The 10810-nt window shown below is 52.2% G+C and overlaps 1 long non-coding RNA gene across 1 annotated transcript; it reads right to left on the minus strand.

Annotated features, from left to right (window-relative positions):
* Window positions 1-1235: 1235 nt before the first annotated feature.
* LOC144703143 (uncharacterized) lies at window positions 1236-6165 on the minus strand. Its single transcript, XR_013581483.1, has 3 exons — window positions 4791-6165; window positions 3022-3072; window positions 1236-1588 (listed from the first exon to the last, which is right to left on the minus strand). It is a non-coding gene; the product is annotated as an uncharacterized LOC144703143 (long non-coding RNA).
* Between the last annotated feature and the right edge of the window lie 4645 nt (window positions 6166-10810).

Here is a 10810-nt window from a genome sequence, read left to right on the forward strand (position 1 = left end):
TTTCATACCAGGAACCGCAAGGGGTTAGTTGTGGAATAAATATCATCAAAAGGCGCTTTGAAATTTTTTGGTGTACACAACATTTTTATATCATCGGTTTTAAAAACTATTCCTTCTAAGAGTTTTTTAACTGCCTTAGAGCATTATTTCTCTCAGTCTTTGTCTATGAATTGTGGTACCTATTTTTCCACAATCAGAAAAAAAGTAGAATAAAATACCTGTCTATCTATCTATCTAAGAATCCAAAGCCTACATGATGAAAATAATGTTGCTGTAGAGATTTCATGCAAGTTAAAGTACTTATATAAATAAACCATTTCTTCACCCATGAATGTGCATAGGTTGATGATAAGCTCAAAAATACATGTTTATATGTATTTATTTAGGGGTTTTTCGAACTTAATCACTAAAATTTATATATCCCTTAATGCTTGAGTAAGGGGTCGAACCCAAGGGAGGCAATATTGAAATTAAATTTTCCTCTATTTAGGGATTAGCACTCTGGATTTTGACAAGTTTATGCTTAGTTAGTGATCCTTTATAAGAATTACTAACTAATTTACTAACTAGCTATTAGTGTGCGACTTTGATCTAAGACTTTTTTGGATGTGAGTGTGATCCAAATCTAATTTGATAGTTTCTCATTAATCTTGTTCTGCTTGTTTATTTAACCTAAAAAAACTAGTCCAGCCTAAATAATTTTTTTTACCCTTTTTTGTGAATCGGAAATAACTTCAAGAAGAAAATTGATTTTAATTGTTACTCCTAAACTTCCTATATTTCTATTGTCTTATGAATAGAAACTACAATTCAGAAACCCTCAGGTAATACTTCCTAATAGTTTTCTTATATTATATATATATTTTTTATTCCGCTCGGATTTAAAATGATAATAGTATTTTTATTATATTTCTATTTTATCCTAATTAGTGCGAAATTGTAAAAATGTCCTGTGATAGCAAATCGTGAACGTTATTCACGATTTGGTGATTTTCAGAAGCACGAGACTGAGTTTTATGATTTTTAAAGAACAAATATGATTTCAAATAAGAGATTGACAATCGATCTAGGTTAATTGATTTGAAAACAAACTGAAATTCATGAGCTAAGAAGATTAAAATCGGAACATGGAAAAACGATGAACGTGAACGGAATTGAGAATATGAGAACAATAAAAGGTAAAATGAAGTGTAAAATGCATTCAAAATGAACCTAGAAGTACCAGGGATGCCAGAGAATCAATCTGGGGTGACCTTTGCACAACAAACACCAAAAATCTTCAACAAATCAGACTTAAAAGAGCTGAAAAATGTGGCGATGGATCTGCGAATTTCGTCCCCAATTTGAGCTCCAAATCCTTCCCCGTTGTTTCTTGAGACTTCGAGCAGGTTAGGCCATCACTCCTCGAGCTTAAAAATCAACAATGACCATGAAATCTTGTTTTCTCATCTTTTATCGCCATGGAATCGGAAGAACAGCTCTTCCGATTCCGTTAGCACTATGATCTTTTTGCATTGTACGCTGGGCGTACAACGCGACACGATTGGCTGTTTGTGCCTTTGCATGTGGAGTGCTCCATTCGTGGGCCCTGCGCTCCTTATCATAGTTAGTGCCCAAAACTGGCCCAATAAGTGCCAGTTTAAATAAAAAAGCATTTGTAAAAGAAAAAAATTGAAATAAAATGAAATAAAAAGGTTATTAATGCGAAAAATGTGCTAATAGCTTCTAAAATAAGTTTTATTACTATTTTTATTTTATTTATAGAAATAGGTCAATTTAAAAGCATTTAAATTCTTATAATGATCATTTTAAACCCATTAAAAATGTATAAATTGACCTAATTATTTATCAAATACATCATTTACTTTGAAATTTAAGGAAATTCTTGTTTTAACCTAAAATCATGATAACTTGCATTAAAAATTAATGTTTTACGCATTAAAATCCTAAAAATATGATGAAATTACCTCTTTATTAGCTCCTATTTGCATGTTATCATAACCCCCCACTTTACCTATTGCTAGTCCCTTAGCAATAACTGAGATATCAAGGATGAGACAAGTCCAAATTGTCCTCGATGCATCATAATGTCTGGTAGTTTAAGTTTCCCCTTCAAGTGCCATGTGAATTGTTCTTATAAAGAACATACCGTATATGGAAAAGATTAAGTAGCTCATAAAGGGTCCTCGTTTTTTCTCAACAATAGTCATTGAATCTCAATGCCTAAAGATGAAAAAAAAATTGAACAATTCCTCTTTGACATGATTTTTCACCCTTATCCTTTGGTGCTTGTATCTAGGGTTTAAAGCGGACTCCGTCTATCTCGTGCCCAAGTGCAAGGATTTTGTAAAAGTAGATAGGGCTTGTCACCACTTGCGGTTTAGGCCATTTATTATGCGCAGAGCACTTGATTCCTCACTACTGTTAATGACTTTTGTGCAGAGCACTTATTTGCGGCTGACGCCACTTATTGGGCATGTCGTTATACAGCTTATTTTACTCTTTTTTTGGTTCTTACACAAGGTCACAAATAGAACTAGAGTGATAATACCCATAAACTTTCACCATTGGTTATAGGCTACTCTCATGCTGGAAGAACAATTGGATTGAGGAAAGAATTTCAGACTAACACAAGAAGAAGTTGGCAATGAAATTCTCCAAGCTATGTTGAGTTCCAACCCCAAAGGGGACTCACCTACAAAGCTACTCCTTATAATGGTATTCGACGGCACAAAAGGTTACCCAATCTATCACTTAGAAAAACTTGGAGGATCATCTCAGTTTATGGACCTCAATTATTCCTATGGTAGCGCAAGGTAAAGTTTTGCTTATTTGTCCAAAATTCTTATGTGACAAAGAAAATATACCTATATGGCCTCCACCCCCACTTACGTTCTTTCATGGGTGTCACTAAAGAATGAAACTACATGCACTTCTAAACTAGAAAGTAATAAAAAAAACAAGCAATTCGAAAATAGAAATTTAGAAAGCCAAATCTTGGGTGTAGTGACATTTTTGTACCTTGCGAGTTAGATGACGCCACCTCTTGCCAAATAGATGATGCCACCTCTTCTGCAAATCATTCCAACAAAGCAAGCAAAAACAAAAGACAACGTTATGCATAACTTGGCTTCCCTTTTTTTTTAGTTTTGTTTTTATTTTGTTATTTTTTTATTTTTACTAAGCAAGAAATTTATCAATAACAAGCTAAAGAGCATGAGCTGAATGTAATGAAACTTATATACTAATACAAGTAATTCTATTCCCATATGGATGTATTTGTATCTCATGGTAGCGTTCATGATGGCGCATCGCCACCGATCGTCATCGAGCCAGCAGCAGAGGAGCAGCAGGACGTCACCGACCCAGCACACGAGGAGCCGTCACTACCCAGCTTGCCACCGAGACGGATCCACCCACCACGACGAGCCGCCGCAGCAACACGGGATCCCGGATTCCGTTATACGGCATGACGCGGACGCCGACCACCGGAGCACACCGACACCTTCGGTTACTTTATTCTATAGCTTTTCGCTTTTATCGTGTTGTCGTGTAGCGGGGAAGGACCCATATGAGGAACTCTTCCCCCCCCCCCCCCTTTTTATGTTGGGCCTGACAAGCCTGTTTTCATTATTTCCTTTCCTTTTTGTTTTGTTTTGTTGTTTTTGGACTTAAGGAAAGGCCCATCTTCACCCATATATAAGGGGAAGAGGTGGGCGCTTCCCCTCACCTTGACCTAAATTTGAAGAATTACAATTTGAGAAGGAAGGGTCAGGTCGTGGAGAAGAAGAGAAGAAGAGGAAGAAGAGAAGAAAGAAGAAGAGGAAGAAAGAAGGAGGAGGAGGAGAGAGGGAAGGAAGAAGGAGAGGGAGAACAGGGAGGAGGTGAGTTGCACCAGCCCTGCTCCCCCCGCCACGAGCCGCCAGCCCCGCCGCTCGCTCGCGAGCAGCTCGCCGCCGCTCGAGCCACCGCGCGCGCGCCGCCTCTGCCGCCGCCCGGCCGCTGCGAACCGCTGCCGCGCCGTGCCGCAGCGCCGCCGGCGCGAGCCGTAGCGCCCGCGCAGCGCCACGCGCCGAACCGGACTCGCGCGAACCACCGCGCGAGCCCGATCCTATCGCCGCTCCTGCGCGCGAGCGATGCTCGGCCCCGCTCCGCCGCGGACGTCGCGCGCACAGCGCCGCCCGCGCCGAACCAGATCCCGCGCGCGCCGCCGCGCGAGCCTCCGCTTCTGCTGCCACTCTGGCGGCCGTCCCCGCTGCCGCGAGCCGCCGCTCCGGCCGCTGCGAACCGCCACGCTGCGCCGCAGCGCCGCCCGGCGCTGCGTCTGTCGCGCCGCCGCGCGCCGCCACACCCGTCTCACCGTCGGCGCTCGCGCGTCTGCCGCTGCCGGGACCTGCCCGAGTTAGCCTGCACCGAGCCCATCTGCCCCGCCCGCCATTGAGCCAGCCGTCGGGCCACCGGGAGCCAGCACTGACCTCGCCTGCGCCGAGCCAGCCCGCACCGGACTCCGCTGATCCGGTCGTGATCCTGCACCGAGCAAGTCGCACCGACCACCGTGATCCTGCACGACTGGTGCGCTGCCGAGCCGGATCTCCTCGAGCCAACAAGTCAGGCCACCTTGGGCGAACGGCACCAAAGCCCCGTCGCCAGCGCGACGAAGGTAGCTTCTCCACTTGATCCTCGGTTCCTTATTTCTTACAGTACTCTTTCGTATTGCCTCCACCGCGCTCGGGTTAGATAGGTGAGTGAGACAGATTGAGAGAATGACGAAACAAAGACGAGCGTCTTACCTGTCCGGTACGAGTCGGGACGCCCCGACGCGTGTGAGCATTCCAGTGGGAGTTACCCCATTCGACGGCGTGCGCGCCCTCGACCCACCTCGGACGACTTGGAGGGCTGGTTCGACCCAGCTTGGCGACCCCGTCCCCGCTCCGGGTTGGCTCTCATAGCTTGTCGGCGCATTGCACGTACCATAGTAGGACCATCATCCTCGTTATCGTCATTCAGACATTTCTGTTCTCCGCATATCCATTGGTTGACGTCGTGGACGTGAACCGATTAGTTAGTGATACGACACCGAGTTCCTACCCTCGGTGATGGTCGGACGCCGTTGAGACGACGTCCGGCATCAAATTGGTATCAGAGCCCGGCTGTGGTCGCCCACAGCACGTCTCCGACTTCGCATCGCATCGCATCGCATCGCATCTAGCGCATCGCATCCATCGATTTTACGTGCATTCATATAGGTACCCAGGGAATGGCCGTAGAGACGCGATCCGCACGGATGGCGCAACGCGGAGGTTCTACCTCCCCGCGACGAGTCGAACCGTCGCGAGACGAGAGAGGCAACGAGATTGCCCTCTCGGGACCTCAACCGGCCTCGCCGGTTGCGGATCCTACCTTACACCATATCGAGGACACGCCGGTCCCACCCGGCGTCGCGGGTGCTCCAGGCGCAGCGAGATCACCGGCATCGCCCGGTGGTTCACGCCGATCACAGCACTCCCCACGCGGCACACCGCGCGTCCTCGACGACTCTCGATCGAGTGACTACGAAGACCGGGATACCACGAGACGACGACCACACGGGAAATCTCCCGTCGTCGAGTACACTCCCAGAGCGACCCCTGCACGGGGTAGAGGACGAGGACGAAGAGGCGCCACTCGCCAGTACCCGCCAAGAGAAGAACTTCCAGAAGACCAAGGAGCTCAACGTCGCGCATCGGCAGCTAGGACGGAGCGCTTGGAGCGGATGCTCGCCGACACCCGAGTGTCCGAGCACGGAGTTGAGGCGGGACCGGTTGCACGAGGCCCCCCTCGCCCCCCTTACGGGGCTGGTAGACCCGAATACCGTGGTCACCCCGACCCGGACCTCGCTGATGATTACGAGGTCCCTGATCGCCCATTTTTCGGCGTACCGCCACCGGTACGCCTAGCTAGGGAACCCGCGTGCGACCCACAGGATGTCCGCGCTTGGGACATGCATCGCCCGCGGGACGACTACGCCCGTGGCTACGACGGGGACCCTTATGCTCGACCTGATCTCCCTATACGTCAGTACGAGCGCGACCCGAGCCGTGACTACCCGGCTCGTCGGTTCGACCCCGTCCCTCCCCGTGGTCCGCGGTTCGACGAGCCACCGGCACGACGCGAGGACTACCCACGGCCGCCACCCCCGCCATATTACGGGGCTGACGGTGCATACCCACCCCACATCGTCGGTGCCCTTGGACCGAGCACGCGGGATGGTCGCCCTACCACGGGACGACCGTGACACGACCCATTCCCGCCCGTCGCCCCATGGACCAGCGGCAGGGGACTACCCCGCGCCCGAGCGGCACTATGACGACGGCACGGCGCCGGGCGCGAGGAGCATCGTGCACGCATCCAGAGGAGCGTGCGCGCCGACGTACCCGTCTACGAGGGCTCGAGGAAGCCCAAGGAGTTCATTGACTGGGAATCAAAAATGAACTCGTATTTCAGGTGGTACAGGATGGATGACGACCTTTGCGTCGAGTACGCGGAGACACGGCTTGACGGACAAGCCAAGATCTTCTGGGAGAATGAGCAATTCTCGGCCGAACGACGAGGACAGCCCATCATGTCGTGGGCAGAAATGGCGCGGAAGCTAAGGAACAAGTACGTTCCTCGTCAGTACCAGATGACACTCTTCCTCTCGTGGCTCGACCTTAAGCAAGGTCGACTCCCGGTGTCGGAGTACATCGAGGCTTTCGAGGAATGCCGGATGCGTTGCCGTTTCGTGGAGGATCCCCGCGTCATCATCGGCCTCTTCGCCCACGGCCTTCGGCCCGCCTTGCGTAGCAAGGTCCTCGACTGCCAACCGGCAGAGGTCGACGAGGCATACCACCTAGTGGAACACCTGGATCCGCCCGTCGAAGACGCCCCGGCGCCCAACGCGCACACCGTGCCGCGAGTTCCTACGGTTCGGCCTGCACCCGCTCATTCCACCCTACCCGCGACCACTCGGGTCACACCGGTCACCGGGGGCCAAGGAACGACCCCAACCACCTCAGTGGGGTCTACCCCGCAAGCCCGGGCCTCGACCGGCGATGCCCCGGCCCGTAGCGCTGCACCAAGTCAAGCACACATCACGTGCTACAAGTGCCAAGGACGAGGGCACCGGGCACACCAATGCCCATCTACACTTTTGATTGATGTCGGGGAAACCGAACAGGATTATTGCGATGGAGCCGACGTACGGAGGACCACTATCACGGGAACGAGGAATGCGCCCTTGAGTACGAGGAGCCCGATGGACAGATAGGATTCATCCAGATCATCGAGGCGCGAGGAGCCCCACCCGTGACAGGCCGTGCGTCCGTCCGGCCGTTAGCCAACATCGCTGTCGACACACCCGGCAGCAATAGAGATAGGATATCACCGCGGGTTGACAACCCCGCTAGACTTCCACAGGCTGCTCATCAGCCGACGCCGTTCGTTGATGCGCCACCCGCATATCGATCTTCTACACGTACATCAAGATCAACGGCAAGGCGTGCAAGGTGATCGTGGATAGCGGTAGTTGCATCAACGCGATCTCAGATACTATGGTCAGCAGCTTAGGGTTGACTTCGATAGAGCACCCCACGCCGTACGACGTTTCATGGATCGACGCTTCATCACTATCTGTGAAGCGTCAGTGCCGCGTCCCCCTGAAGGTGAACACCTACGCCGAGGACGTACTCTGTGATGTACTACCCATGAAGGTGGGTAGCATCATCCTCGGTCGACCATGGTTATATGATCACGACGTCACCTAAGCAGGGCGGGCGAACACCTGCTCCTTTATGCACCAAGGGCGATGAGTTACGTGGCACCCGTATACCACGAAGCCGGCCAGCAAGCCGGCCGCGACCCGACCAGTAGGGTTAGTGATAGTCCGAGGACCCTTATTCACTCGCGACCTTGGCCGCGAGGGTGACGATACGGCTTTGTGTCTGGCCGTCACCCTTGACGTCCCTGCTGACAGTGCAGTGATCCCTCGCACCCCAGAGGTTGAGGCTCTCTTATCGGAGTTCGGAGATGTCTTCCCGGAAGAGCTACCAAGCGGATTACCCCCGATGAGGAACATACAGCATGCCATCGACTTGGTGCCCGGCGCGTCACTTCCAAACCTACCGCATTACCACATGGAGCCGCCGAAGTACGAGGAGTTGCTACGGCAAGTGAGGGAGCTTTTGGAGAAGGGCCTCATTCAGGAGAGCATGAGCCCCTGCGCAGTACCCGCTCTCCTAGCGCCGAAGAAGGATGGCACGTGGCGCATGTGTTGCGATAGCCGTGCCATCAACAAGATAACGGTCAAGTACCGTTTTCCCATTCCGCGTGTGCAGGATCTATTCGACATGATGGCAGGATCCACTATCTTCTCCAAGATAGACTTGAGGAGTGGATACCATCAGGTACGGATCCGTCCTGGCGACGAATGGAAGACCGCCTTTAAGATAAAGGACGGTTTATATGAGTGGAGGGTTATGCCTTTCGGCCTCTCCAACGCACCCAGTACCTTCCAACGTCTCATGAACGAGGTACTGCGCGCCTTCATAGGGAAGTTCGTGGTCGTCTACTTCGACGACATCCTCGTCTACAGCAGATCTAGAGACGAGCATGCGGACCACCTTCGGCAGGTCTGCACCATCCTACGGCAGGAGCAGCTCTATGCCCACCCCAAGAAGTGTAACTTCCTTACGTCCGAGGTTGCCTTCTTAGGGTTCATCGTGTCCGCCCAGGGCGTTGCCGCCGACCCGGAGAAGGTCCGGGCCATCACATCGTGGGCGACCCCGGCAAGCATGCACGACGTTAGGAGTTTCATAGGACTGGCGACTTTCTATAGACGATTCATACGGAACTTCAGTTCCGTTACGGCCCCCATCACCGACTGCCTCAAGGAGGAGTCGTTCGCCTGGACACCGGCAGCAGAGAGAGCTTTCCAGCAGATAAAGCTCCTGATGACACAGGCGCCGGTACTACGGCTTCCCGACTTCGGGAAAGTGTTCGAGGTTACATGCGATGCCTCGGGTATCGGCATCGGAGGCGTCCTCAGCCAGGAGGGCCACCCCGTCGAGTTCTTCAGCGAGAAGCTGAATGATGCAAAGCTTCGATACTCCACGTACGACAAGGAGTTCTACGCGGTCATCCAAGCCTTACGGCATTGGAGACACTACCTCCTATCATCGGTGTTCGTGCTCTTCTCGGATCACGAGGCGCTCAAGTACCTGCACTCGCAGCAGAAACTAAGCGATCGGCACGCCAGGTGGGTCGAGTACCTACAGGACTACACCTTCGTCATCAAGCACAAGAAGGGCAAGGACAACGTCGTAGCCGACGCCCTCAGCCGGAGAACTCACGTGCTCAACGTCATGAAGGTGACAGTCTTGGGGTTCGAGACCATCCGAGATGGGTACGATAACTGCCCTGATTTCGGCCCCATCAACGCGGAAGTCCGACGAGGACCATCCCAGGATTACAAGGACTATGTCCTTACTGACGGATACCTGTTCTTTAAGAACAGATTATGCGTACCCCGCACATCACTACGTGACTTCCTCACTTGGGAATGTCACGCCGGAGGCCTTAGCGGTCATTTTGGCCGCGACAAGACGATCGCCGCCATGGAAGGCCAATTCTACTGGCCTTCCCTAAAGCGCGATGTTGGCAACATAGTTGCCCAGTGCCGTGTATGTGCCTTGGCCAAGCAGGTCAAGAAGAGCGCCGGACTTTATACCCCATTGCCGACGCCGAGGCGTCCTCGACGACGTGAGCATGGACTTCGTCTTGGGACTGCCGCATCATGAGGCACTACGACTCCATCATGGTAGTCGTGGATAGGTTTTCGAAGATGGCCCACTTCGTGCCCTGCGCGAAGACGTCTGACGCCGTGAAGGTCGCCCAGATCTTCTTCCGAGAGATCGTGCGCCTCCATGGCCTGCCATCCTCGATCGTGTCCGATCGTGACGTGCGCTTCACGAGTTACTTCTGGAGGACCCTGTGGAGCCTCTTGGGCACGAAGCTCAAGTTCTCGACTGCCTACCATCCGCAGACCGACGGTCAGACGGAAGTGGTCAATCGTAGCTTGGGCAACCTACTACATTCCCTCGTAGGCGAACACCTCGCGTCTTGGGATCTTGTCATACCACGCGCTGAGTTCGCATACAACTCCTCGGTGAACAGAACCACCGGGTTGAGCCCCTTTGAGATCGCCTACGGCCAGGCACCCCGTCGACCCCTAGACCTAGCTCCCATGGATCCTCATGTTAGGGTTTCCGAGGACGCACTTGCATTTTCCCAGCATGTCTCTGCATTACATCATCGCATTCATGATAGGATCACGCAACAAAATGCAATGTACAAGCAAGCCGCCGACTTGCATCGCCGACCTAGAGCATTTGACGTGGGAGACCTAGTGATGGTCAGACTCAGGCCGGAGAGATACTCTCCCGGGACGGCAATGAAGTTGCATGCTCGCAGCGCCGGCCCGTTCCGGATCCTCCGTAGAGTGGGCGACAACGCGTATGTCGTCGAAATTCCTCCTACGTGGGGAATAGGCTCTACATTCAATGTGGCGGACCTAGCTCAGTACCGGGCCCCTTCTTCCTCCCCACCCCCAGCCTCTCTAGACCCCTTCAGCGTGAGTGAGTTTGCCGACACCACTCCCCCGATTGTTTCACCCGATAGGCACGAGGCAATCGATTGTGTACTGCAAGAGGTAATTGACCATGCAGGTGGGGAAGCATCGAGGAGATTCCTAGTACGTTGGGCGGGCCACACCTGCGCGGACGACACGTGGATTTCA

Source organism: Wolffia australiana, chromosome 5 (genome assembly GCF_029677425.1).
Source record: "Wolffia australiana isolate 7733 chromosome 5, ASM2967742v1".
NCBI classification, from domain to species: domain Eukaryota; kingdom Viridiplantae; phylum Streptophyta; class Magnoliopsida; order Alismatales; family Araceae; genus Wolffia; species Wolffia australiana.